Source organism: Macrotis lagotis, chromosome X, assembly GCF_037893015.1.
Source record: "Macrotis lagotis isolate mMagLag1 chromosome X, bilby.v1.9.chrom.fasta, whole genome shotgun sequence".
Lineage (NCBI taxonomy): Eukaryota > Metazoa > Chordata > Mammalia > Peramelemorphia > Peramelidae > Macrotis > Macrotis lagotis.
This window is the reverse complement of record NC_133666.1, coordinates 171284376-171306062: the sequence shown is the minus strand read 5'-3', so window position 1 is coordinate 171306062 and position 21687 is coordinate 171284376. Positions and strand designations below refer to the sequence as shown.

The 21687-nt window shown below is 35.3% G+C and overlaps 1 protein-coding gene and 1 long non-coding RNA gene across 5 annotated transcripts in view; one reads left to right on the top strand and one right to left on the bottom strand.

Moving 5' to 3' along the window:
• TUT7 (terminal uridylyl transferase 7) overlaps positions 1-5209 on the top strand; it is an 85709-nt gene extending 80500 nt beyond the window's left edge. For all 4 annotated transcript variants that reach the window (XM_074200933.1, XM_074200934.1, XM_074200935.1 and 1 more), the window contains one exon: positions 4270-5209. The gene's annotated coding sequence lies outside the window, so the exon portion shown is untranslated. The remainder of the gene's footprint in view (positions 1-4269) is intronic.
• Positions 2765-21687, bottom strand: part of LOC141498023 (uncharacterized) — a 24599-nt gene continuing 5676 nt past the window's right edge. Inside the window, exons 3-5 of the long non-coding RNA XR_012471522.1 lie at positions 13535-13765; positions 11060-11286; positions 2765-3929 (exon numbers count right to left, since the gene is read on the bottom strand). This is a non-coding gene — a long non-coding RNA (uncharacterized LOC141498023). The remainder of the gene's footprint in view (positions 3930-11059; positions 11287-13534; positions 13766-21687) is intronic.

The window sequence follows — 21687 nt, the reverse complement described above, 5'->3', positions numbered from 1 at the left end:
CTTTTCTCTCTTTCAGTCTTTCTTTTCATCTCCTCTCCCCATGTCTCCTGCTGGTTTTCTTCTTCCTAAAAGATTACAGAATATATTTTCCCTTCATTGTTAATTTTTTCCCCTTTCACCTTTTATATACTCTTTCATTCTTCAATTTAGTCTCACAAAATTCTTTGTTTCACCTGTAGATCCACTGTTATAAATTTTAGTCTAGGATGTTTCAGGTTTGTTTTTCCACGTCTCATCTATATGATTTCTGTTTTCACCATTTTCTCCTTTTGTATTTTAGAAATAACAATAATTATTTCTCTGTTATTCATTTGTCTTCCTTTTCATCTTCTGCTGTATTTCTTTACCTTTCTTGTATTTCTGTTTTCTAAGGTGTTTGAAAAGCAAATTTATTTGAGCAATGCTCACCTCTTTAAATTAATAACTAGACTAAGATTTTCAGGGTTTTCCATCTTGGATTGCTTCTTTATAATCAATCTTTAGATCCCAGTACAGCATTCTATTCCCACCTGTGATTTCTAATGGGTTGAGAATAGTTTTATGTTATTCAAATTTCCTTTCCTTTATATTTAAAGTTCTTTTTTTTTTTGGTCTCTTGCGGAATTTGTTTTTGTCATTGGAATTTTTAACATTATTGTTAATATTTTCTGGGGTCAATCTGTAGATTATTTCAGTTGCTATGTTGCCATGTTCAAGTTTTTGGACTTGCAGTGTTTTTTGTTTTTGGGTTTTGGTGGGTTTTTTTTGTTTGTTTGTTTTTTTAGGTTTTTGCAAGGCAGATGGGATTAAGTGGATTGCCCAAGACCACACAGCCAGGTCATTATTAAGTGTCTGAGGCAGGATTTGAACTCAGGTACTCCTGACTCCAGGGCTGGTGCCCTATCCACTGCGCCACCTAGCCACCCCTTGCAGTGTTTTCTTTTGGGAGACCTATAAACTTTTAAGTTGTTCTCTATATCTTTGAGTCATAATGCTTTGCTTGCGTAGAGATAACATATTCTTTTTAATTTTTTAGTTCCAAATTCCCTTCTCTCGACTCCCTCTCCCACCTAATAAGAAGACAAATACAATGCATATGAAATCAAATCATATAGTCTTTTAAAGTGTTTTGCTGGGATTTTTTGCTTCTTTTATTCTAGATTGTCTTCACTTCCATGTGTTGTGTGCATTCTCAATGAATTGTCTTGGGTGAGGTTTGCCATTGTGGTTTCAAATTTTTCTATAGTGCTGCTTTCACATTCTTATTTCCTCCTGTGATTCTGTGCTCTCTTGGTATTCTACAAAGGCCTCTACTTTATTATCATTATTATTATTATTATTATTATTATTATTATTATTATTATTATTATTATGTGCTGATTTATTTTCCTTTGCTTAGCTGATCTGGGGGATCATATTACCTTCTGTCATATCTTTCCTGTTGGTTTATCTGCTTAGGCTCAAATTTAAAATTAAGATGGAAAAAGCATCTCATCTTGTAAGAATTACAAAAGATATCCTCAAATCAATGAAATAAAAGAAACCCTGCAGGATTCAGAATATATCTAGGGGAAGTAAAGGTAGAATGGAATTGTGCTAAAAATAATAATAGAGAGAATGAAGCAGGGAGAGAGAAATGACTAATATGAAGAATATAATTGGATCTGGAAAAATATCAAAGAGGATGATCAGCATCTTGAACTGACTTTTCTACCTCCTCAGATCCTGGGTAGTTTCATTTTCTGACTCCTTCCCCCCCCCTTTTTTTTTTTTTGCAATTTCCCCTGGTGGGGGGGCTATTCCTCAGAGCAATCTCAGCCTTCTTTCACATTGAGCAGTTTCTTGGAGGATAGAACAAAACCCACCTATGCCAGTCTACTTTTTCTCAAGTTTTATAGAACATCATGCATGCCAATGTCCTGTCCCAATTCCCTTTTCTTCTTCAATTCTGTAGCTGAATACTTTTGTAGCACAGAGCACTTACATACTGCATGGTAGCCATAGAAATATACAACTGCCTTTGCATTTTCAGGGACCTAAGAAGAGTAGAGTTTGAGTTCTACTGCAAGCCTATGGATCTGCTTATGTAGCCCTACCAAGTCATAGAGAGACAGACAGACAGAGACAGACAGAGAGACAGAGAGAGAGAAACAAGAACAGATTAGGGTTTTAGCCTTCTCTGTTGTTAAAAATATTAGCTAGAAAAAGAAAAAGTGCTATGGTAGATATTTGACCAATTTAAGTCTTCAATCACTACTATATCATGCTTCCAAGACAGACTTGTGATCTGTTTCCCAAATTCATCATCTGTTTCCTACAATCTGGTCTACTGCAGTGGTGTCCATCTCATTTTCAAATGGGGGCATATTATACATAAAAATCCCCACAGGGTGCATATTGATTTAGTTTTTAAATTTAATATTATTGTATCTTTATTTTGTTAAATACTTCTCAATTACATTTTAATCTGGGTCAGCCCACATTTAGAATTATGATCTTTGAGTTTGATTTAATGGTTAGAATGCTGGATTTATAGTTGGGATAAACTGGGCTCAGATTCCACCTCAGTCACTTACTAGCTGTGTGATTCTAAGCAAGTCATCAGACTTCAGTGTCCTCATCCATACAATGAGGTGCTCGCACTCACCTCTAATGTCCTTTTCAACACTAAATCTATAAAACTATGCTCTTCATCCTCTTGGATATCAGTTTTCCAGAACCTATTAGAGTCTTCAAATGGATCCTCTCTTCCCCCCCCCCCCAATTATTTTTAGCACCACTCTATTCTACCTTTAGTAGCTCCTTGGTTTCTGCAACGTCCTTTTAGTTCTTGGTATGATATTCCTGCTATTATGGTAACTCTTGATCAAATTTTTATAAGCACATCATTCATTGATTTGAGGATAATATCTCTTAGAACATCTTGTAGGATGAGTTTTTTTCCCATCTTTTTTGCATTTATGTCTTGTTGCTGAAGAGAGTGTGAGAAGATTGACTCCTACAATCCACCAAAGGTGTTCAAGATAAGGAGACCAGATTAATTTTTAAATGATAAGTAAATCACGTGTGATCTTATTGTGAAGAAGCCATACAATATTCTTGACATCTTACTCATAATCACATGATTCTTGTTGGGCCCAGGAAGTTTTTGCCAGGATAAAAAATTCAGGAGAGAATACTATAATTCATCCACATGAAGAACAGAAATTAAATGAAGCATCGTCTTCATGCTTCTTTGTTATGAGCATTTAGTCTTCATGAAAGAGTCAATAGTTGTTGATTCAGGAGCCAAAAGAGTGGCATGATGTTGACAGGAATATGTTATCAGGGTCAGATGATTCCCTGAACTTAAGGCATTCATAAGTGCAGGACAAGGAAATGTAGGTCCAGCCCTCCCAAAAAAAAAATCAAGTAACAGTGAAGCAACTCTACTAAGACCTCTGCTCAGTACCTGAAAATAGAAATTATGAAACAAAAGAAAATTTTACAGCAATGGTGAAAAAAAGACAGTTTCAATAAAGAGACCAATGTTGATGAATCAGTACCCTTGGAGAAGATGATTTTTCACCTAACTACTCCATCTAATGACTTCTCCCACTTTCAGGCTGGGTAATGGTAAATTTACAAGACACCTCTTCATTTGATGAACAAAAAGATATTCCCATTCTAGTCTGACCACCATAAATTACTCTGACAATGGATCATCAATCAAAAAGCATATATTAGCTCTTTGCTATATGCAAGTACTGTCCAGTCCTTCAGCACTTTTTGAGTTAATGTACCATTTAAGGAAGAATTGATTAGGGCTTCACTTCCCTTTTCTGTGGTGTTTCTGTAGATAAGAGTAGGAGTCCTCATTTCAGATTCACAGGAAGTAACAAAATCTTTCCTTTTGTTCATTCCCAATTCCTTGTGAGTTATTGTCAGAGCTCTGTTCTTTTAGCCTTTTTCTGAAAGACAAGATGAACATTTACCATTTCTTTTCTCTCTTCACAGCTACAAGTTTGTACACATTTGTTTGTACTCAACCATTAGACCTCTCTTACGTTCCTCTGTACTAATTGTGAACTTAATAAAATTGAGCTAGTATAGTAACCGAACTTCATTTTGTAGAAATTTCATTATAGCTAACCTTTCATATTTGAAACATTTTTAATTCTAATCATGTGAATATTTGAAATGAAAACCAAAGTCCCTGATGCAAATGATTAAAAATACAAAGTGATTTTTCTAATTACAAAGTGAATAATTGGAGGTTTGTTTGCCTTTTTGTGTTTTTCTCCACTCTAGGCAGCCTTTCCAATAAAAACATGACTCAGGGAAAAGCCTCACAGAAGAGGACCCAGCAAGACTCGTGAGGGAACAGAGCACCATTAACGACATTCACATACACTCTGAAAATGAGGCTATTTTAGCAGCTTGGGTGTACAGGACATGGCAGCATGTATCAGACTTCAACTTAGGAAATGGCAGTTGGTTGTTCATGTTTTTTATTTAATGAAATTGCTAATTTTTTTAAAAAAAAATTTTAATATTGTCCACCTGCCATAAGCACCTGCTGTCATTAAATTTGAGCAATTTAATTGAAATCCATTTTGCTTTTCTTTGATGACTAGGTTAAAAAAATGTGTGATTAAGGCCTAATACATAAAAATAATTCCCATGGTTTTTAATCCTTTCAAAACATACTAAAAATTTGGTGTACAAATTAGCCCTCCTCCTTCCCCTGCAAATGTATTTTTTTGTTTTGAAAAGGGAAAATGGTATTTATTATTGTTTACTGACTGATTCCTTGTGTAAAAGTGTTTCAGATATGAACTGCCTCCGCTGTATCTGTAGAAAATTTGATAACATGGACAAAAGTAAACTTTTATGGAAAATTTCTATGGACAATTTTTGCTTTAGTTTTGTTTTCCCCCTTTAAATGAGTTGACAATATTTGCTGCACTTATGTAAAGATGGAGATGTGAAACAAATTGTCCTATTTGATGCTGCTAAGAAAATAATATCTGTAAAACATGTCTGAAGTTCTTTCACTGTGGATTTCTACTGCTCTACAAATTGAAGAGGCCATACCTGTCAATCAAGATCTCAATATCAACTTGGGCTGTTTAGATACCTTTAAAGATATAATCTTTAACTTCACAAGTCACTGAAAAATATATCTTATTAAATGGTCTGAACTATGCTTCCATTATTTATGATTTTGAAATAAAAATCAAATTTTCAATCTTTAGTTTTCTAACAACTTTTCTAATGTTTCTAAACATCTTCACATCATGACAAAATTGGTTCCTTTTTTAAAAAAACTACATAGGATCCATGTACATCTTTCTAGCTATTCTTAAACCTTATTTTCTTCAGTCCAGTATGGTCAGTTGTTTGTCTGCTGTATTAGGAAGAGATACATGATACTAAAATAAGAAGTTTGGGCTAGATGACCTCCTAAGTTTCCTTCTGGCTCAATAATGTATGATCCTATGATACTTTCCAAAGTTCACTTTAATTTTGTACTTAGAGTTAACTTTTAAATCTTAATCACATCATGATACATCAGTATGCATGTGATACAGTATGTATGTGATCAGTTCCTAGATCATGACAGTCAGTGAAACAAAATAGCCTTTTTCCATTTCTGTAATGGTAGCAGTGAAATGGTGATGAAAGCATAGAATCAAAGTTTTTTAGATTTTCTAAATATTGACTGAATTAATGCTTTATTCTAAGTTTCACTTAATGTGAAATTTCATTCCAGTTACCATGGCAATATACTAATAGAAGACCAATGTCATTCTCATTAGAAAAAAGAAGAAATTGTAACTAAGTGGAAGGATAGTTCTTAAGTATTCTTTAAAAAGGGAAAGAAGGTTGGCAGAGTTTTCCTCAAACTCAAAGTGTATACTTTTTCATTTTTCATTTACTCATTGTGCTCAATGTACACATTACACCATGTACTATCATGAGCACTCATGATGAACATAAAAGACCTCAATGAAGATAATTATAAGAGACATTCTACTAAGAACTCAATAAGATGCTCCAATCCAAGATAGGGTATCTACATACACACATACATTCAATTCAGTGACTTGGAAAAAGGCATGGAAGGATAATGAAAAAATTAGAAAATATAATTAATCACTGAACAAGCACTTAAGTGCCTATTGTGTACCAGGCCCCATGCTGGGAGAGAAAGGGATATTTTTAAGAGAGATTACAAAAGTAAAAAAACCAACTGTGAGAGAATTAAAGATGATAAGCTATGTTTCAAGCCTGAATAAATGCATACTGATAAAAGTCCTTGATGGTAATAGAGACATTAAAGGGGGGAGAGCTGGCAGGAAAAGAGAGTTCAGGTTTGGACTGAAAGTTTATTAGGATGTGCAATAGGCAGTTGGAGATATGAGACTAGAGGTAAGAGTTAATTCTAGAATTTTTTTAAAGATAATTGAATCTATAGGAGTTGTTGAGATCACCAAGAAAAAAGTTAAGTGGGCCCAGGACAGAGCCTTGGAGGACAGCCACAGTGAGTAGGTATAATTTGGATGAAGACCCAGCAAAGAAGACTGGGAAGTGAATCCACAAAGAGAAGTACCTAGAGTGCATCAAGAAGATAGTGATCAACAATATCAAAATCTAGTGGTCAAAAATAGTAAAGATTAAGAAAAAAGTCATTAAATTAGACAAAAGATAAATTTACAACTTTGAAGAGAACAATTTAATTTGAAGGTTAGGGTCAGAAGACACTCCAGTGTTAAAATAAGAAAGGAAATGAAAGCACTAGAGAGCCTTCTCAGGAAGTTTAACCAGGAAAGGGAGGAGAAAGATGGAATGATATCTAGAAAGGATGACCAGAACCAAGAGAGATTTTTTTTGAGGATGGGAAAGACATATTTATCATATATTTGTAGGGATAAGGAAAGCAACCAGTAAAGGGTGAGATTGAAGATGAGAACTGAGATGATAAAAGGGTCTATCTGCTGGAGAGGACAGGATAGAATGGGACCTAGGGTACTTGTAGAATGATTTGTACTGGCAAGAAGGCCCACTCTTCATATGAAAAGGGGGAAGGAGATAATGACTGAAGGCATGAAATGAAGAGGGAAGAACAAGTCAACTAAAAAGTATGCTGAAGGAATAACAAAGCAAGTTAGAAAATAAAATCACAAAATCATTCATACTACCAAAAAAAACTTACATTCAAAATAACTACAGTATATGTACTTGCTAAGACCAGTAATTATACAAATACAATAGCAAAATACTTAAGAAATTAATAAAAATGAATAATTGGAGAGAGTAATTGCACATGGTTGGGTTTCATTAATAAAAATTCATTTATAAAAGTCAGTACCAAGCCAAACACAACCAATGAGTAACGTTATGTAACTACACGAAATAATTTATCTGGGAAAAAAAGATCTAAAAATAAAAAATCTAAAAGATCTTCCAAGAGAAATAATGAAAAAAAAAGAAGGAAGGAGAGTTAAAAATACCAGATCTCTTAACTGTGATATAAAGCAGTAACCATCAAATTTTTCCTGGTGGCTAACAAATGGAAAAGTTGATTAACTGAATTATATGCAGAAGTAATTAAATATAAAAGCATGGTGTAAAATAAGCCCAGGGACACCAAACATTGGACTCCCTAATTTGCAGGGAAACTAAAAAGAAATCTGACAGAAGTTAGCTTTAGAACAACATCTCACATCTAATACAAGTCCTAAATAGATCCATGACTGAGATAAAAAAAAAAAGTATATCATAAATTAGAGGGGAAGGGAAGGAAACAGGAGTGAATACTTAAGAAAAAAAAAGGTCCCAAAATGAAATGGGCAATTTTAATTACATTAAATTGAAAATAGTCTTGTAGTCATTTGGAAGAAAACCCATTAATGGAGAAAGAAGTCTATGTGGGGCAGCTAGGTGGCACAGTGGATAAAACACCAGCCCTGGAGTCAGGAGTACCTGGGTTCAAATCCGGTCTCAAACACTTAATAATTACCTAGCGGTGTGGCCTTGGGCAAATCACTTAACTCCATTTGCCTTGCAAAAACCTAAAAATAAAAAAAATTTTAAAAAAGAAGTCTATGGCAATGTCTCTGATAAAGTTCTGAGAGAAAACTCTGCAACAATGTCTCTGATAAAGTTCTAATATATAAATGTGTGTGTGTGTGTGTGTGTATGTGTGTATACTCACATGAGCCACTTTTCTGGTGAAAAAGAATTGGAAATTTAGGGGATGCCCATCAGTTGGGGATTAGATTAAGTTGTGGAATGTGTTGTAATGGAATACTATTCTCCTATAAGAAATTATAAGCCAAATGCTCTCAGAAAAACCTGGGAAGACATGCATAAGTTGATACAAATTAACAGCAATAATGTAAGATGTTCAGCATGAATGACTTAGTCATTCCCAACAATACATTGATCCAAGACAACTCTGAAGATCTTATCTTTTCCCCAGAGAAAGAACTGTTGTGTCTGAACACAGATTGAAACATACTTTTTTTTTTAACTTTATATTTCGTGAGGGTTTGGGGGTTTTTTTGTTGTTGTTTTGTTTTTGGTCTATATTTTCCTTCACAATATGACTACTCTGGAAATATGTTCTGCATAACTACACATATAAACCTATCAAATTGCTTGTCTTCTCAATGGGAAATTGGGGGAAGGGGAAAAGGGAGAAAATTCAAAATTCAAAATTCCCATGTCACTGGGAAAAAAATTAAAAAATAGAAAAAAATATATAAATATATATGATTCATTCTCAATAAATAAATAGCCAAAGGATTTGAATGGACAATTTTCAAGTGAAGTTATGCAAACTATTAACATAAAGAAATGCTAAACACTAATAAAAAGAGTAAGACAAATTAAAATGACCCTGAGGCACTACCTCACAACAAAGATGATAAAAAAAGAAAATGTTACCTGGGGTGGAGGGTGGGCAGATTGTTATATCCTAAAGAAATTTTTTAAAAGAAGAAATGTGCAAAAATATAAAGGAAGACAACTTTGATCAATTGCTATGACCATTCCCAATTTCAGAAGACTACAAATGAAGTATGCAAAGAATGAGACAGATTTTCAGACACAATGTGTGAATGTTTTGTTTTACTATACAAGGAAGGACTTTTATTTGGAAGAATGAGTTATGAGGAATGGGTATATAGCAATAATGAGTTTTTTAAAAGACCAATAAAAATGTTTTTTAAATGTTAGAGCAAAAAAGAAATTCAGACAGGGACACTAAGTCATGTTAATATTTCATACTAAATTTAATATAGATGATATATACATTTTAAACAACACATACATGATATTCATAATCCTCTTATGTTTATATGACAATATATTCCTCTTTATCAATTTGTAAAAATGTTAAGTTAATATTATAAGGAAAATAAAACTTAGAGGGCAGCCAGGTGGCACAGTGGATAGAGCATTGACTGGAGTCAAGAGGACCTGATTTCAAATTCAGTCTCAGATACTTGTTACTTACTAGCTGTATGACCTTGGGGAAGTCACTTCACTGCCCCACAAAAAGCAAAAAAGGAAACTTAATTTTAAAAGAAGGATAGATAAGGTAGTCAGGAATAGTAATATAAAGCTTCATGGAGAAGATGGGATTTGAATTAAGCTTTGAAAGTTGAGTAAAAGAATAAGAGAAAAATACAGGAGGGCATTCCAAATGGTATAAACATCATGAAAGCTGAAATGATCATGACATGTTTGTATATAATGTGAGGAGATCACCAGATAGGGTAGAGATTAAATGACAGATCAAGAAGTCTACATCTTATTTCTTAGATGATCACAAACCTTTTAAAATTTCTTAGTGACACTGAGCATTGCAGACTTATGTTTAATTTTCTGAAAGTGTATTATATGAATGTAAGGTAAGATGGCAAGAAAATGTAATAATCTAGATGATTTTAGTCATTCAAAATGTGAAAAAGATACAGTTTGATAATAGCTGGCTCAAAGAAAGAACTGAATAATGCCTAAATAAATTGCTGGTTAATCTTGGGATTTGAAAGGAAAAGAATTTAAAAGCTATCTAACAAATGAGCAGGCTTCTTTGGCATATCATAGAATCATAGATATAGAGTCTGAAGGGTCCTCAGAAGTCATCTAGTCTAATCATTTTTTGTCTTCATTATTTTACAGATGAGGAAACTGAGGATCAAAGACAGATTGTGACTTGCCCAAGGTTGTACACATCACAGAAACAGGATTTGGGCCCAGGTCCTTTGAGTTCAAAGTTGTGTCCTTTCCACTGTTTCTCACTACATATCACATCAGTTTCAAAGTAATGGAGATATAGCAATAACAATAGCTAACATTTATATAGTATTTACTATATCCCAGACACTGTGATAGGCATTTTAAAATTATTATTCCATTGGATCATCAAAATTATCATGGGAGATAGGTACCATATGTATCCTCCATTTTATAGTTGACAAAACTAAGGCAAAGAGAATTTGACTTAGAAAGTGACTTGCCACATACCTAATAAATATCTGAGGACAGATTGAACTCAGGTTTTCCTGCCTAAAGACCCAGCACTTTATCCATTGCTCTGCCTATGCAAGATGACTGCCTGCAAGAACACTTGTAATGTTGATTTAGGGGAGGAGTACAGGGAAGCAAGAGAGGAATGAGATATGACTAAATATCCTCTAAGATCCTTCAACTTGAACTTTTGAGTCAGGGAGACTAAGAAAAACCTGATGCCATTCAATTCAACAAGCATTAGTTAAGGATCTTTGCTAGTCTACAGAGGGCCTACATTCTACCAAAGGGAAGTAACATGTACACATTAAAATACAAAATATGCTTATGTTAATATCACCTGTCATACAAAAAAAATACAAAGCAATTTTGCGTGGGAAGGGGGGGATGGAATACTTAACCAAGGCCTCTGGTGAGCAAGTCAGTGAGCAAGAGTTTCCAAGACATAGAGGAAGAAGAGCTTTCCAGACATGGATGGGGAGGGTGTACAGTAGAAAAGCATGTTAAAAAAAAATGGAATACCCAAATGAAAAACAGGCTAGTATTGATTCCAACCTACCTTTCCAGCTTAGGATACATTACTTCCCTTCATATCACTTGTCCAACTAAATGTTCTCTCTCACTTATCCTGACAATACTTTGTCATCCAACTCCATGGCCTTTCACAGGTTGCCCCTTATGCCTAGAAGGCACACCTTTCTCCACCTCCACTGCCTAGAATCTATAGTGTCCTTAGAAGTTCAACATCACTGACTTCCAGTCCCTCGACGTCCCAGTGCTTTTTCTCTGAAAAACAATTTGAAAGATCAGTACAGTGAACAACCACATCCTGATAGGTGTTGGAGGGAGGGAGGGAGAGAGAGAGAGAGAGAGAGAGAGAGAGAGAGAGACAGAGAGAGAGACAGAGAGAGAGACAGAGAGACAGAGAGACAGAGAGAGAGAGACATAGATTACATAGATAGACAGACAGATGGTGGAAGGATGGATGGATGGAACAGATAAATAAGGCAATATGATTCAGTAAATAGAATCTGGTCTAAGAACCAGAAAGATCTGGATTTAAGTTCTGCCTCTGAGATATTAACTGTATAACTTAGTCCCCTATCCCTATCGTTTGCTTACATATGTATATGTTGCCTCCACAATAGGATGTAAACTCCTTGGGGAAAACAGTTTCTTTTTTTGTCTTTTTATCCATAACTCTTTGCAAGGGTCTAATATGTAAGTAGATCAGAATAGATTGATAAGAATATAGACTAAATGTTCCTGGAAGAATGGAACCAGATGGTGGAGAGCTTAAACATCTATATGAAATGATTATAATTAGTGTTTATGTCCTTTTTTAAACCATTATCCAGGGGCGGCTAGGTGGCATAGTGGATAAAGCACCGGCCTTGGAGTCAGGAGTACCTGGATTCAAATCCGGTCTCAGACACTTACGAATTACCTAGCTGTGTGGCCTTGGGCAAGCCACTTAACTCCATTTGCCTTGCAAAAACCTAAAAAAAAATTATCCATTTTAATTATAATTTGTTTGAACAGATCAGAACTGAGTTGTGTCAATAAAATGCTGGAACTTTCCAATTTTATTCATCTTCTAGGTTTGTACTATTTTGACTTGGTGATAATCCCTAAATTGGTAGAATGACTGTACACAGCTATTCAGAAATGATTTGAAGAAGTCTGTTCACTAAATCAGAATTAATTTCATTTTTGTATGTGTATATATGTATATGTGTGTGTATGTGTGTGTGATGTTATTAAGTATTCATCAGGTCTATGACTTTCCACTTCTTTTCATGAAGAAAGAATTTATCATGTACGTGATGTTTCCAGATAGTTATAAGACTTTGGCCTCAAAAAAATAAAAAGAAAAAAACAATAATTTGACCTCTCCTATTCTTTATTCCTGGATTACATCTTCCAATATATTTCGCATCTTGTTGTTCTATTCCCACTTTTGTATTGAAATCACCAAGTATTAAAAGTGTATGATGAGGGGGCAGCTACATGGTGCAGTGGATAGAGCACTGACCCTGGAGTCAGGAGGTCTCCAAAGCTGGCCTCAGACACTTAATAATTGCCTAGCTGTGTGACCTTGGGCAAGTCATACTTAACCCTTTGCCTTAAATAAATTTTTTTTTAAATGTATGATGATTTTCTTTGGAGGTTCTTATTAACTCCAAAGAATTTCTCTATCTCATCTACAACAAATGGGTATTTACAAGCTACAATTATTTCCATAGTCTTTTTGTAAATACTTATCATGAACACTGAAAAACGAGATGACAAAACATCCCATGAAATGATGTCCTGTCTTGCCTTTGAGTTCACAATAAAACCAATTCCACTAATTCCATTATTTGCCTCTCCAAAAAGTCCCCAGAGGCCATCCTTCCATTTAGCTACATCTTCCTTTCCCTTGGTTTTGTTAATAGTGAGAATGTAAAATTTAATATGATATAAGTTCTCCAAAGGTAGGTCTACTCATTATTTACTGAACAAGAATCTCACATTAACAGTAGCAAAAGACAAACTATGTAGATAGTTTAAAAACTGTATTTCTTAGTATTCTCTGCACCCTTTTCCACCATTCTGCCACCATCATCACTCAGATGCACATGGGGGCTTCCCAGGAACAAGGAAAATTTTGTATTTTTCTTTATGTAATAGGGTAAATCGGGGACACTCTCCCTCTCCAATTTGCCTGACTGAAGCACTTCCCAAGTTACTGAGCAAGTCCTCTGGCCTCTTCAACCGAGTCCTATATTTCAAACCACTGACTCCTGGTTGTTAATCACCTCCTCATGGCTGGAGATAGGAACAGCCACCTCCTTAGCAAGCTATAAGAGCTATGGAATGGTTATCCCTCTCTTATGGGGCCCTGCCAAGTTAGGGACATATCTCTGACTTTCAGTGAAGGGAGGTTTCTCTTTCCATTCTTAGTGTGTATGACAGATATTAGCACTTGGCAACCATAACATATATTTACTGTGGCAAGCTTGATACTAGACCTCACTCAAGTCCCTGTTACCTCTTCTCCTTTAAGTTTCTTCACCTGAGCCCACGTCTCCAAATAGCAATCCTGAGAAATGTTTCCACCTCTGTTGGTGACTTCATGATTTCAAGATGTTGGAAGTTACTGAGTTGGCTGCTGGTTGTTCATCATGTCCCCAGCAACTTGTCAGAGAAGATAGCTCCTCTAGAAGATCTTCACTTGTGAGTTGCTCAGACCATAAAGATACAAGCTAAATCATCAGGATGTCTGGGAAATGAAGAGTATAACAAAATGGAAAAGGGAAGGAAAAGGATATTGTACAATTAGAACTTAAAAGCAGAATTGAGGTTCTTCCTGAAGTAGAGGGAATTAGATGCTCTGAGGAGAAAGAAGCTATTGTCCTCCAAAGAATGATAAAGGACCAAAGAATTTCTCAAGTAAGAGATAAGTAAGGGTCCCAAGAAGAGTAGTTAGTCTCTCCCTCCTCTAGGGTAATGAGTCAGCTATTTGTTGACCTGATTGCAACAGAAGGGATGCTGTGTTGTCATATCTGGGTATGTATTAAAGATATTTAATAGAAAACTTCCCAAGATTTATGAAAATGGATGACAACTACCCACTTCTGGTGATTCATAAAAGTAAAAATGACACTTCCAAAAGGAACCTAAAAAGTATTGCCAGCAAATGTGAAGTCTTGCATAGGAAACTGAAAACTACTGGAGAATCATATTCTTTTTTTTTTCTCATTGTTGTCTACTGCAGGCAAGGGATACAACATAGAAATTACATATTCCTAGCCAAAGATGGAATACAACTAACAGAGGCTGGTAGGAATTTATCTGTCAAGTGCTATGCAAAAACCTAAACTGATATAAACTAAAAAAGAATGAAGAAAACAACCTACACTTATCTCCCTAATTAGCTTTTAAGTGCAGCCACAAAGAAGTAAGAGTAGCCCAGAAAGTTAGTAATCAAATTCATGTCTTCCAATTTCTACACACAAATGCCCAAAGTTTAGGCAGGAAGAGGAATTGATACTAAGTGGGTTAAAATCCAAAATTGGACCATGACTCTATTGGGTAACATATGATTCAAAAGAAACAGAGTATGTAGAAGGGGCTAGAGTGGGGAGATCAAGAGGTGATTTTTGTCATCAGAGTAAAATACAAAGCAGCTAGAAAAAGAAACTAGTTGATTTTATGAAACAGGTCAAAAAGTTGACACAGAGGTATGATTACGGTAGTAACTGAGACTACAATTATTCATTCAAACATATGCCAAAGCCCTTTCTCTGCCAAAAGTAGAACACCTAATATCTTCTTAGGTTGCCTTAGTGATGACTTCATCCTCCTAAAAGCAGAGGAACCAATAAGGGGAAATTCTCTTCTGATGATTCTTCTTAATAAGGGAACAGCTAGATTTCTAGAACAGAAATAATGGAAAATCTAGAGAGGAATGACCACTTAATGCAATTTGTTAATGACACTAGATGTACCTATTTACCTGAATTGAGAGTTTACAAACAAAACAGAATTCACTGAAAATTATTATTATTATTTAGAGGTATTAATTTCACCTCTAATGTGTTTGTATTACTCATGTAAGGTGATGTGTGTATCTGAATAGATTGTCCAAATAAGGCCCATAGAGTTATGAAAAGATATCTCTGAAAGCTCACTTACCTTAATATAATTAGTCTGGGAGAAAATGATTTTGTTCCTGAGTTTAAGCTGCTTTTTTGTGATGCTGCTCCTTAAAGAGGACATAGTACTCCAAGCTAATATCCTAAGGATCCACCCCTTCAAAATGCTAAGTTATACAAAAGATCACCACAAATAGAAGGTAACAAATAAAATCATTTATCCAAGAAGATAGCAAATAGAAAAATCAGGAAAGTTATGTAGATCAGGTATAATACAGAGAATAAATAAGCGTTCTCATTGAAGCAATAACATATATATGCCTGTGTGTGTATCTGTATCTGTGTGTATCTGTATGTATTCATATATATATATATATATACACATACAACAAATATATATTTGACATACACATATAAAATATCAGCAAGTTAGCAAAAGAGAGAGAACAGAGACAAAGAGGGGAGTTAAAAAAAATCTCTGATCTTATCCAAAGGGAAATTCCTTGAAATCTTTAAAAAAGGCAAGTTGTAAATCAGGGACATGTTGAAATACTAGCTCCTCTACCTATCTCCTTCCCAGGTCAACTACCTTTCTCTCTGGGGTTTTCCCTAAAAAGAAAATCTCTCTTCTCCCAAGTTTTCTCCACAACTCCTCTCCTTACACAGGCAAGCAGCACTGAGAATCATTTTCTCCACCAAATGAGAAGAGTTCTATACAAATGATCCAAGCTTAAACCCTTATTTACACACCAAATATAAATAGAAATACAGATGAATAGGTGGATAGAAAATTGCTATGATTTATCAGATACATGATTCTGAAAGAACTGGGGAGTAACTTTTAACATTCTACTTAAAATAAATTGTATCTAGCTATTCTGGAAAGCAATCTTGTACTATTCCCAAAGAGCAATAAAAGTGATCATACTCTTTGATCTGAAAATACCAATATTAGGTCTATATCCAAAATAAATCATAAAAAAGGGGGAAAGTCTACCATGTTCAAAAGTATTTATAGCAGCTCTTTTTGCAGTGGCAAAAAATGAGAAATTTAGGGGAGGCCTAACAGGGAATGGCTGAAAAAGTTAGGGTATATAAATGTTATAGAGTGCTACTGTTCCATAAGAAATAATGAGTGGGGGTGGCTAGGTGGCATAGTGGATAAAGCACCAGCCTTGGAGTCAGGAGTACCTGGGTTCAAATCTGGTCTCAGACATTTAATAGTTACCTAGCTGTGTGGCCTTGGGCAAGCCACTTAACTCCATTTGCCTTGCAAAAACCTAAAAAAAAATAATGAGTGATCAAACTTTAGAGAAGCATGAAAAGACTTGCATGAACTGATGATGAATAAGGTAAGCAGAACCAAAAGAACATTGTACACATCAACAACATTGTGAGATGGTGATATCTGTCCTTCATTCTAGAAGACCATGACATCAGGGGGGTGATGTCATGTTAAACACATGAATTAGATTTGAGGGAGGGAATGCTGTGCTAAGTCAACAACCTCACTTTCTCCTCCAGAGTCATCTGGGTCTAGTGGTTAGATCTGGATCAGGTTATTAACTGGAGATAACCTGGGCATGTGAGACAATTATGGTTAAGTGACTTGCCCACACAGCTAGTAAGTAGCAAATATCTGAAACAGGATTCAAACTTCTTTTCACCTGATTCCATGGCCAGAACTCTATCCACTGCACCACCTAACGGCCATATTGTGAAATGATCAACTATGATGGATGCAGCTCCTCTCAGCAGTTCAGAGATCAAGGGCAATCCTGAGAGATCTGCTATGTATGGTCTATGAAGTCTGAATGCACAGCAAAGCATACCATGTCCATTTTTTTTAAAAACTTCTTTTATATATGATTTCTCTCCCATCACATTCAATTTGGATCAATGTATACCACGGAAACAATGTAAAGACTGACAAAATTGCCTGCTGTGTGGGGGCTGGGGGGAGGGAAGCAAGATTAGGAGAAAAATTGTAAAACTCAAAATAAATAAAATTTTTAAAAGGGAAAAAACGTTTATGTTTTTCCTTCCTTTGGGAGAAGTTATGTGGCACAGAGAATAGAGCACAGACCCTGGAGTCAGGAGTTCAAATGTAGCCTCAGGCAAATAATACTTACCTAGCTATGCCCTTGGCCAAGGCACTTAACCCCATTGCCTTGCAAAAAACAAAAAAAAAAACAAAATGAATGTACATATACAACTTTTCACCACCATGGGGAGGCGGAAAGGAAGGGAGCAGAAAAATGTGGAACTCGTGAATTTGCAAATGGATGAATGTTGAAAAACTATCATTGCATGTAATTGGAAAAATAAAATTTCAATTTCAAAAAATAAAATAATTGTATCCATTTATTTAACTATAACCAGTTATTGGAGTAAAAAACTGTATATGAGGCAGTTTTAGACAGCTACCACCTTTATGGCTCTCTCCTATGTGCAAAGAAGTGAGATGTATAATGTGGATTATATGAAAAGAAAATTTATTTAATTGTCTACATGCTTTGGACATAGGCCACACTTAGTGTTTGTTGAAATTAATGTAATTTTCTTAGTATTTAAGCAGAAGGGTAACTCTCTTTCTAATGCATGCCTAGGGGAGAGGAGAATAATTGCACTTTTAGGAAATATTTCATGCTCTGCTTCATGTCCAGCTTCATGTTCTACTGTAACTTGCCCCTAGCAAGTTATTATACACTTATAATAAAGTATCAAACTTGATAGAATGACTTATTTTGCTCCTTAGTACCATTTCCTCTAGCTTTCTCATTTTCCATTGCCTTCTATATGTACTTGCCCTGTTCAAATGTGAAACATTTTTCAACTTTAGAAATGCCATATAAATGTTGTTAATCCTTTGTTTTTGAAGGACATCACAAGGATGATGTCTTGACTTGCACATGACTTAGATTTAAGTGAGATAGTTGAGCAATCCTCATTCTCACTCTGTCTTCCAAAATCTCTGAAGTCTAGTGCAGGACAAAAGTCAAGACAACTGGCAGTGACCCTGGATGCAGTGGATGAACTTGGTGTCTTCTATGCCTGACCAAACTCTTAAGTGCTCTACATTGGCTGCTTCAGCCACCTTCATGACCATTGAGAATAAACTGTTCTCATTTTCCCATTGTACCAAGGCAAGTCTTCATAAGCTTGTGGTACACATCCCCCAGACTTACCAACTCATTGGTTACCCTCCACCTGGTTTAACCCATCTGTTAAAATGGTTTTACTGAGTTGTGGCCAGTATTGCTAAAGCTTCTTGAAGTCACAGATGAGATTTAGATGAGAAGTAAACTCCAAAGGTGGATGAGCAGCCCTCACATCAGTGGCCCTAGCCCTCCCTGGACATTTCATATGTACCCATATAAATGTAGTACCTCACACCCCCTTTCAAACATCTTATCTCCAGAGACCTAGGCAACTTTCTATGTGGTGACAAGATTGATAATAATAACAGAAGCTAATACTCAGAGCCAAATTTACTTAATGTTCAGTTTCTCATTTGATTCTCACAATAGCTCTGTAAAGCAAACAGTGCAGGTATTTTCCTATTTATAAATGAAGAAACAGAGGCACAGAAAACCTAAGTGACTTTCCCAAGGCCACAAAGCTAGTAATCAACAGAACCCAGATTCAAACCCAGGTGATCTGACTCCAAATTCAGCACCCTTTCTCAATCACTGGTCTGTTTCATTCATGGGCAATTAGGAAGCACAATGACAGTAGGCCATGAGTTGCCAAGTGACCTAGCACGGCTAGGTAAGTATTATGTGTCTGAGACTACATTTGAACTCCTGATTCCAGGGTCTGTGCTCTATCTACTGTGCCATCTAACTTCTCCCAAAGAAAGGAAAAACATAAAAGTAGTAAGTGACCACTTATTACTAGCATTGTGATTCTATAAAATAGAAACAAGAATGGTACCAACCTTAAAGAGTTGTTGTGAGGTTCAAATAAAATAATAATTGAAAAACATTTAGCATTGCATCTGAGTCAGCTATGATTATTATTCCATTTCCCTACTTTTGCTCCTTAAGTTTCATCATCCTCCAGTATTCACTTTGGGATCTCTCTGATTGTTTTCTGTCTTTGACTGGTTTTCTCCTTTTCCCTTCTAGGCATTATTAGCCCTTTCCTATTTTTCTGTGCTCAGTTTTGGAATGCAATTATTCTCCTCTTCCCTAGGCATAAATAAAAAGGAAAATGGGCCCTGTCCTCAAAGAGTTTACCTTCTTGGGGAGAAGAAGGGATAGAGAGAGATCTAACACATATAAGAATAGGTAAATACAAGATATATTCAAAATAATTGCTTTTTTGAAAATTCAACAATCAAGTTAAAATAAATCTTTTTGGGGGGCAGGGATTTGCAAGGCAATGGGGTTAAGTGACTTGCCCAAGGTCACACAGGTAGGTAATTGTTAAGTGTCTGAGGGCAGATTTAAACTCAGGTCCTCCTAATTCCAGGACCACTGTTCTATCCACTGTACCATATAGTTGCCCTTATAAATCTTAATTTTTTATATAATAAAACCAACCTTTTTTGCAAGTCATAAAGGCCACCTGATATCAGCAGGCTTAGATCAATTGTTAATGCAAAATGAATATGATGAATCAGTTAACCATTCTTTCAATTTTTAATCACCCATAAAACGATGACAAAAAAGTGTATCTACTTCACAAGGTTGTTGTGAGGATGAAAAAAATTATGTATGTAAAGCATTTTGCAAACCTTAAAACTTCTTCATAAATATAGTACCTGTGGAACCTCTCCCCCCTTCATTTATGGCATCTGCAGAATAACCATCCCAGGGTCAAGGTCCTATGTGGATCAATGTCCACTCTAAACAACAGCTCACACGTCCTCACCAATGTGCTTCCTTTTTCTCCAGTCAGTCACAGAATCACTAAATTGGAAAGGCTGAAGTCCACCTTCTGGTGATAAGAAACCTCATTTTAACATACTTTACAAGTAGTCATCCAGCTTCACAGTGAAGATCTCTAAGTACTGTGAACCCATTCATTGCCTCTCAGAGTGGTCCCTTCTAATTTTAATAGTTCTAATTATTAGAAGGTTTTTCCTGACATCAAGCTTAAATTGGTTTCTTTGCAACTTCCACCTCCTCATTCTGTCTTTTGGAACCAAACAGAATAAATATAATCACCCATCCACATAACAGATATTCAGACACTTTAAAAAAGCTATCATGGGAAGCTAGGTGGCGCAGTGGATAAAGCACCGGCCTTGGAGTCAGGAGTACCTGGGTTCAAATCTGGTCTCAGACACTTGATAATTACCTAGCTGTGTGGCCTTGGGCAAGCCACTTAACCCCATTTGCCTTGCAAAACCTAAAAAAAAAAGCTATCAGGTCTCTGGAGAAAACTGAATGGGAATATAAGAGACTATACCCTTTCTATGTAGTACATGGTACCTATAATCAAAATTGATCATGTACTAGAGCATAAAAACCTCACAATCAAATGCAGAAAGAAATAATAAATGCATAATTTCAGATCGTGATGCAAAAAAATTACATATAATAAAGGGCCATGGAAAGATAAACTTAATTTTAAAGAACAAATGGGTCAAATTAAAAAATCATAGAAATAATCAATCATGGGTGGCTAGGTGGTCCAATGGATAGAACACCGACCCTGGAATCAGGAATTCAAATCCAACCTCAGACACTTAATAATTACGTAGCTGTGTGGTCTTGGGTAAAAAAAAAAAAAGAAATGATCAATCATTTCATCCAAGAAAATGATAATAATGAGATATCATACCAAAATTTATGGGATGTAGTCAAAGAAGTTTTTACAGGAAATTTTATATCCCTAAAGGCTTATATGAATAAAATAAAGAAAGAGAAGATCAATGAATTGGGTATGCAACTAAAACAGCTAGGAAAAGAACAAATTAAAGATCCCCAAATAAATACCAAATTAGAAATTCAGAAAATCAAATGAGAGATAAAATTGAAATCAAGAAAACCATTGATCTAATAAATAAAACTAAGAGTTGGTTTTATGAAAAAAAATCAATAAAATAGATAAATCTTTGGTTAATCTGATTTAAAAAAAAAAGAATACCAAATTACCAGTATCAAAAATGAAAGGGGTGAACTCACTACCAATGAGGACAAAATTAAAGAGATAATCTGGAGTTATTTTTCCCACCTCAAACCTATCAGGTTGACTAAGATGACAAAAACGGAAAACAATCAATGTTGGAGAGACTGTGAGAGGACTGAGACATTGGTGGAGCTGTGAACTAATACAACCATTCTGGAGAGCAATATGGAACTATGCCCAAAGAGCAATAATACTGATGATATCCTTTAACCCAACAATACCAATATTAGGCCTATATAAAGAAGAATTTTTAAAAATTGGGAAAAGTCTCACATGTTCCAAAATATTCATAGCAACTCATTTTGGAGTGGTAAAGAATTGGAAGTTGAGAAGATACCCATCAAATGGGGAATGGCTGAACAAATTATAGTAAATGAGAATTATGGAGTACTATTATTCTATAAGA